This window comes from Carlito syrichta, unplaced genomic scaffold (genome assembly GCF_000164805.1).
Source record: "Carlito syrichta isolate Samal-C Ts95f unplaced genomic scaffold, Tarsius_syrichta-2.0.1 Scaffold302960, whole genome shotgun sequence".
NCBI lineage: Eukaryota > Metazoa > Chordata > Mammalia > Primates > Tarsiidae > Carlito > Carlito syrichta.
This window is the reverse complement of record NW_007247056.1, coordinates 241,974-249,928: the sequence shown is the minus strand read 5'-3', so window position 1 is coordinate 249,928 and position 7,955 is coordinate 241,974. Positions and strand designations below refer to the sequence as shown.

Below are 7,955 nucleotides of genomic sequence, written 5' to 3'. Positions count from 1 at the left end.
AAAAAAAAAAAAAAAAAAAATTCGCTGGGTGCGGGGGGTCCATGCCTGTATTTTCAGCTACTTGGAGGGCTGAGGCAGAAGCATCACCTGAGTCCAGCAGGTCGAGGCTGAGGTGGCCATGAGCATGCCACTTTACTCCGACCTGGGCGACAGAGTGAGACTCTGACTCAAAAAAAAAAAAAGAATTTCTTATACGTTTTAGATCTAGATCTAGATGTTCTGAGTAGTTCTCTGTTGGATTTTTTTTTCTGGTCTATAACTTGTCTTTTCATACTCTTCACTTAATCTTTTGCAAAGCAAAGTGTCACATTTTGACGAGGTAAGTCCCATTTCTGTTTTCCTTATACAAATCGTGCTTTTGGCATTGCAGGTAAGGCAGGATTCGAACTCAGGCCACCCAGATGTAGTGTCCGCCCCTTCATCTCATTACTCTCGACCCCACCAAGCCCACTTGCTCCCCTCAGACCCCTCAGAAATTGCTCTTATTTGAAGCTGGTGTTCATAATCCTTCCTCCCTTTTTTATAAGAAGCTTAGTATAATTGAAGCCCAATCACTTCTTTTATTTTCTTTCTGCCTCTCCCTTTTTTTGAGTTGAAGTCTCACTCCATTGCCCAGGCTAGAGTACAGTGGCACACTCACGGCCACCCCAGCGTCGACGTGCTGGGTTCAGGAGATCCTTCCGCCTCACCCTTCCAAGTAGCCAGGCACGCACTACCACGCCCCGCTAACTTTTGATTTATGGTAGAGACAAGATCTCGCCATTTTGCCCAGGCTGGTCTCAAACCCGCAGGCTCAGGCAATCCACTCACCTCAGCCTCCCAAGTGCTGGGATTACAGGCTGAGCCACTGAGCCCGGCCTCTGCCCCCTCTTAATTTCCATTCTTCTAGAGGTGTTGTTTGCAGTCATTCACTGAGCATCCACTATGTGCCAGGCACTGTGCTGCATGCTGAGGATACAGCATGGGCAGGACAAAGCCTGCTCTCACGGGACTCACAGGCCAATGGGGGGTCAGAGGAAATCAAATAACCCAGCAGACATGTGATGAGGGGTAGGAGAAGTCTAGAGAGTGGGGTGGAGGTGGGAACCAGGGGTCTCCTTGAGGATGTGTTGGGTGAGTACAGACCTGAGGGATGAGGAGGGAACGGCAGGTGCAAAAGCCCTGAGGCAGGAGAGTGTGGCCCCTTTTGGAAGAGAATGGCCGTCTTTAGGTTGATGAGCAGAAATCAAAGATGGTGGGTTAAGTCGGGGCTGGATAGGGCCAAGGAGGGGCCAAAACCGTGCTACAAGCAGCAGACAGGAAACTGAGGCCCCAGGGAATTGAGTGACTCCTCCCAGGCCTGGTGTTTGTTGATCTAGAGATCACGGAGCCCCTACCTGCCCTGGAACTACTCATGGCTTACAGGAGAGGAGAAAGTCCCTGTCTTCAGAAGCCTGTGGCTGGCCAATTCACCCCAGGCCTCAGCATTCTCCTCTGTCAAACGGGGCGCTGCTCCCACGTTCTCCTGGGACTCCCTGCCATGCTTTGGGATTGGAGTCCCAGTTTCCCGCCAGCTCAGCCTCCTCCCTGTTTCTGTCCCTCCCTTCTGGAGGGTGGGGACACTGAGCGACAGTGGGACACAGCTTCTCAGCTGGCCTTGCCCTCGGCTGCAAAAACACAGGCTCTGGAAACCTCCACCCCACCCCCAGTGTCACGCTTCGTGGCTGTCCCCTCCCTACTTCTTCGTTCCAGGGCAGGGTGTGGGAGCACTTTGGGGAGCAGGGCTGAGGAAGGAGGAGGTGGGGGCACGGACTTAAAGACAGCACCTTGTTTTCGGGCCCTGGGAGAAGGGGACACTGGGCCCTGCTTCCTCGGCAGCCCGCCGGCAGGAGGGGGTTTGGAATCCTGGCCCAGCCTCCCACTGCGGCCTCCTGTCCCCCGTGGCTGTCTGCCCAGAACAGGCCGGGCCCTTACAACGGGGCTTTGTGTGCCAGAGACGAAGAGCAAACGCCCTGGCCCCACCTGGTGGAGCCCGCGGCTGCCTTGCCCTCCCGTCATGGCCTCGGCAGGGAAGGTGCCGTTTCCAGGAGGTGACACAGATCTAGAGACGGCCAGGTCTGCCTCTGGGTTGGGGGGCAGATGCATGCTGGGCAGGTGGTCCGCTGGCCGCGGTGCCGCTGCCATCCTGGGCACCACAGGAAGTGATGAACGGAAAACTACGGTGACTCTTGTCACGACACGAGGGGCCGGACCCCGGCCCTCCTGCAGGACTGGATGCTACACAGCCCGCAAGCATGCGTGGAGTCTGTGTGCCAAGCCGTGTGGGAGGCCCGGCATGAATCAGACATTGTCCCTGACATTTAGGAGATAAGACGAGCGTGCAAATTGCCAGAAAACAAGGGACGGGAGACCAAGGTCACAGAGCGGTGCCAGCGGGGTGTGGGAGGGCACCTCTGCCTCCCCGCCCCTCTGTGAGGGCTGCCCAGAGGCTGCAAGCTGAGAAAGTGGCGTGAGCACTAAGTATTTCCTGATTATAAAAGAAGCACCTGCCATGCTGGGGGTGAAACCCCCACCTCCTCTTGCCTGACCGTCCCATCACCCCCTCTCTCCCAGGGGGAATTACTTAGCTCCCTGTTATTTTGTTTGTTTCTACCGAAGGCCCCAGGAGAGTAGGGTGGGGCCGTCTTATTTTTATCTTTAATTATGTTACAAATTTAATTAAATTTATTCATTCATTCATTTCTTTTTCAGAGACCCAGTCTTGCTCTGTTGCCCAGGCTGGAGCGCAATGGTGCAACCCTAGCTCCCTGCAGCCTCAAACTCCTGGGCTCAAGCGATCCTTCTGTCTCAGCCTCCCAAGTAGCTGGGACTACAGGCGTGCATCGCCATGCCCAGCTGATTTTTAGTTTTATTTTCTAGAGAAAGGGCTTCGTTATGTTGCCCAGGCCAGGAGCAGTGCCGTCTTGTACCTCACTGTGTCCTCATTGCCTAGTACATAACAGGTGCTCGATACACATTTGTTAAATAATGAGAGACTAGGATACACACATACGATATTTTATGGCATCAGGATCATACTGCGGATATGGTTGTATATGCTGTCCTCCCCCCCCCCGCTTCTTAGTATTTTCCTGTCATTAAATCTTTGAGAAGATTTTTAAGAGCCGTGTAGTATTCCGTTATAGGGACATTACGTTGATGTCTGTGCTGTATTCCACTCCCACTCTCATCATCTCGGCTAACTCTATCAGAAGGACTTCGACACGTAAATGGGGGGAAAGGAACATAAAGCCTTTCTTGATGGAAGGAACGGATCGAGCAAGGGACCGCGCAGATAAGTGTGGTGAGTTGGGGGATGTAAATCTTTTTTAACATTTTATTTGAAACACTGTATTTATTTTTTTGTAGAGCGAGCATCTTGCTGTGTTGCCCAGGCTGGTCTTGAACTCCTGTCCTCAAGCAATCCTCTTGCCTTGGCCTCCCAAAACACTGGGATTACAGGTGTGAGACATGCGCCCTGCTGAGAGAAGTCTTAAAGATGCTGCATTCACCAGCAGTGTCTAGACAGCCGGCTTTTGGAATTCCTGTGCCTAGTGGTGTGTTGGTAAACACATCTAAAAAAGGACATTGAGCCAGGCTCGGTGGCTCAGCCTGTAATCCCGCACCTTTGGGAGGCTGAGGTGAGTGACTGAGGTGAGTGCCTGAGCCCGTGGGTTCGCGACCCGCCTGGCCAACTTGGCAAGACCTCATCTCTACAATAAATCAAAAAATTAGCCAGGTGTGGTAGTGCGCGCCTATAGTTCTAGCTACTTGGAAGGCTGAGGCTGAAGGATCGCTGGAGCCCAGCAGGTTGAGGCTGCGGTGGCCGGGAGCGGCCATGGCACTCCAGTCTGGGCGACTGAGTGAGACTCCAACTCAAAAAAAATAATAATAAAAATAAATAAATAAATAAATAAGGACATGGAAGCCAGGCTCAGTGGCTCAGCCTGTAATCCCGTGCCTTTGGGAGGCTGAGGTGAGTGGATTGCCTGAGCCTACGGTTCGAGATCCGCCTGGGCAATTTGGCGAGACCTCATGTCTACAATAAATTTTTTAAAAAATGAGCCGGGTGTGGTAGTGCGCGCCTGTAGTTCCAGCTACTTGGAAGGCTGAGGTGGAAGGATCGCCGGAGCCCAGCAGGTGAGGCTGCGGTGGCCGGGAGTGGTCACTGCACTCCAGTTTGGGCGACAGAGTGAGACTCCAACTCAAAAAATAAATAAATAAAATAAAAATAAAAATAAAAAAGGACAATGGAGCTTTGCAAATTTCCACGTGTAAGTTCCATTCTAGTCAGTTTCACGTTTCCAGCGGTGATACTCCTAACCTTGGAGTTGGAGAGGTGTGTACAGAGTAGGCTCTTGTGAGCTGGCTCTGGCATCCCCAGCCCATCCCCACTCTGGGATGGAAGCTCTGTCTACTCCGAGTCTGTGAGCCCTACCTGGTCCCCAGACCCAGCATCTCAGGCAAAGGGGGTACTCAGCCAGTCCTGGGCGGAAGGGCCCAGTGGTGCGGCAAGAGCCCTGATCTTGGACTCTATCAGATGTTGCAGCCTGGATGGAAAGCCCCAGATTTCTCCAGCTCAGCAATCCAGAACTACTGGGGCTGCTGAAGTGTGGCGCTGCACCCAAGCCTGGAATTTGAGACTAGGCCTGTGCCCCACCCTGGCTCTGCCCTCAGGGCCCAGCCTCAGAGCAAAGCCACCAAATGGGGCTCCGTGTCTGGCACAGGGGTGGGCTCAGGGGTCCCACCATGGCAATCCACTTATGGAGTGCTTGCTGTATGCCAGGCTGTGCTGCATGTCTGGCTTTTTTTTCCCCGGCCTCATCATGTGAGGTGGGTGCTATGATTACCCCAAGCTTACAGGTGAGGAAACTGGGGCACTGAGAGGGTAACCCACTTGCCCAAGAACACCTGGCTCGCAAGTGTACGTGCAGGGTTCAATCCCAGATCAGACTGATTCTAAAGCGTCTGCTTTTAAGCCCTGAGCTCAGCATTGTCCTCTACTTAAGGTGTGTGTGTGTATTTTGTTTTATTGTAACAAAGCAACTTGTACACTTTCAACGTTGAAAACTGAGCATCATCTTTCCTTTCCAGTGAAACAAAAAGAAAATTTAAAAATAAACAGGAACAAAATTACAATAGAGAATGTCAATTCCCAATAAGATCCTACAGGTTCTGCTGATTCTCCCATCGAGTGGGAGGGCTCAAGTCATCAATCATTAGGAGAGAATTTTTTTTTAAAGTGTCATCTTAAACTGCAAGGATGTCCATTAAACATCACAATTAAACATGCCAAAGGAGAAGCCATGTTGTCAAAATGCCCACTTAACCCACCCAAACATCTCAAATCCACCCTTTGCTGACTTTCTATAACCCCATTTTTTAAAGTTTTTTTTTCTTTTTTTAAACAAGAGAAAGTAGACAGATCCATGTTGGTAAATGCTAACTGTCCATATTCACATAGAGACACAGTGTACTCTCTGAGCCCAATATACAGAGAAAGGAGGAAAAAAGCTAGAATTCTATGTACTACTACACAGGGACCCAGCACCCTCCAGCTTCCAGCAGAGTGAAGGGAGCATGTTTTTCTTTTTCCCCACAGAGCTCGGTGGTGTTGATTCCATACAGTTTTTGTTGAGACAGGAAGGGGCAAAAATGAATCTGGAACAGAAAGGAGTAGAGACTCTTTTCCCATTGTATTCTGCTCAAGGTATTTCCCCCCAAAATAAGTTGAGAACCATGGTGAAGAGAAAAGAGACCTCTAGAACGGGGCGACTGAGCACAAGAGGAACAAATAAAAATTAAAAAAAGACTGCAACTTTCTCCCAGGGACTGGAGAAAATTTTTAAAAAGGAAAGCCGGGCTCGGTGGCTCAGCCTGTAATCCCGTGCCTTTGGGAGGCTGAGGTGAGTGGATTGCCTGAGCCCGCGGGTTTGAAACCTGCCTGGGCAGTGAGATCTCATCAAAAAATCAGCCGGGCGTGGTTGCGCACGTCTGTAGTTCCAGCTACTTGGAAGGCTGAGGCGGAAGGATCGCTGGAGCCCAGCAGGTCGATGCTGCGGTGGCCGGGAGCGGCCACTGCACCCCAGTCTGGGCAACAGAGTGAGACTCCGACTCAAAAAAAAAAAAAAAAAAAGGAAGGTTGGAATCCATCAGTGTTCTATTAGTCATCTTCTCCTTCATCCTCCTCTCCTTCCTTCCCTTCATCATCCTCTTCACCTTCTCCTTCTTCATCATCCATATCAGGAACCAAGTAGTGCCGCAATGGATTGGGCCAAAAGCCATCTCCTAACTCGTCTGCACCTGCGTCAGAACGGTCAGTGAACCAGGTAAAGACGCTCTCTGGCTCTTCATGCTTGCCTCTTCCTGCTGGCTTTATTCTGTGTTTGGCTTGAACGTTTCGTCAAATCCTTTCCAGGTTTCCGTTTGATTTCAGTGGACTTGGAAGAAGGATCACCACTCTCATTCAGATGACATTCTTTGGAGAGAAGCTCATTTTCAAAATAAGGATTTTTATCAAAATAAAAATCTATTCTGTAACCTGATTTGATATCTTCAAGTTCTGTCACTTCAGCTCTGGTCAGATAACGCAGTGCCTCCTCGTCCTCCTCCCCAAGCAGTGCAGACACTTGTGGATGGTTGACAAATGTTGTCACCCAGAAGTCTGGGATTTTGGCGATCAGTTCTGACCTCTTCTGAAAAAAATGGTTGGCGGAGTTTGTTATATTTCTGTTCTACTTTCAAAACCTCCTCACTGGCTTGCGTGTTAAGTCTGTCTATTTCATTCTGTACTTCATCAGTATGTTCAATTGCTTCTTGCTGCTCTTTTTCTCCTTTTTTTTTGGCAGGCCTGCAGAGGCCCAAGTCTCTGGACACGAAGAAGCAAGCACCCTTGATCTCCTCTTCGGAGGCTGGTGCAGAGACTGGCATTTAGGGGCCATGCTGTGAGAACCAGCTACTTAAGGTTTTAATGAAGCACCTACTGTGTGTATCCCGTGGAGGCTAGGCTATATAGGGAGTTGGCAAGAAAATCATCATGCGTTTGCCTTTAAGGAGCTTGGGTGTGGGGGGGGCATTTCTCCAGCACCTACTATGTGCTGGGAACCCTGCCAGGTGCCTTCCACTATGTTGTCATGATCAGTTCTCACATTACCTCCTCCTCTCCTGCCTGGGTGGCCCTCAGTAGGTCACACACCCTCTCTGGGTTGCCTTTCCCTCTTTCCGTGGCCCCTTTGGTGCCCTCACCACCTTTTTTGGGAAACAGGGCCTTACTCTGTTGCCCAGGCTGGAGTGCAGTGGTGCAGTTATAGCTCACTGTCGCCTCGAGCACCTGTGCATAAGCAATCCTCCTGGAAAGAGGGTCCTCCTGCCTCAGCCTCCCGTGTAACTTGGGAATATAGGTGTGTACCACTGCTCTTGGCTGTTTTTCTGTTTTTTTAAATAAAGACGCGTTCTTGCTATGTTGTTGCCCAGGCAGGTCTTGAACTTCTGGCCTCAAGCGATCCTCTTGCCTTGGCTTCCCAGAGTGCTGGGGTTACAGATGTGAGCCACTGCACCCGGCTGTTTGGTCCCTTGACAGGTACCGTCCTGGGAGACCTCCAACCCCTGGTAGTTTCAGGTCAAAGCTTCTCAGAACAACAGGAAGTGGCCAGGACATGTGGAAAGTTGGGTGAGTGTGGCCACTGCCCCAGGTGAATTATGGGGTCATGCGCCGGATATTGGACAGATGACAGGCTCCCTGGAGGCTGAGCTGGCCAGGTCTACAGCTTTGGTGGTTCCCCCTGGGGACCTGGGGCGGAGTGTTGGAGAATGCGACTTCCTGCCTAACTCTGAGTGTTGGGTCAAGGTGGCGGCTGGTAACCTTGCTGGCTCCAGGACTAGGCCCCTCATGTTCCATCAGAGGTCTCAGGGGTCTGGAGGTCTGGGGTCTCTGCGGC

At 51.2% G+C, this 7,955-nt stretch overlaps 1 pseudogene across 1 annotated transcript; it reads right to left on the bottom strand.

The window, feature by feature from the left end:
- Positions 1-6,152: 6,152 nt before the first annotated feature.
- Positions 6,153-6,959, bottom strand: LOC103259700 (annotated as a pseudogene). Its single transcript, XR_002481927.1, has one exon. The product of XR_002481927.1 is annotated as a protein SET-like (transcript).
- Positions 6,960-7,955: the final 996 nt, after the last annotated feature.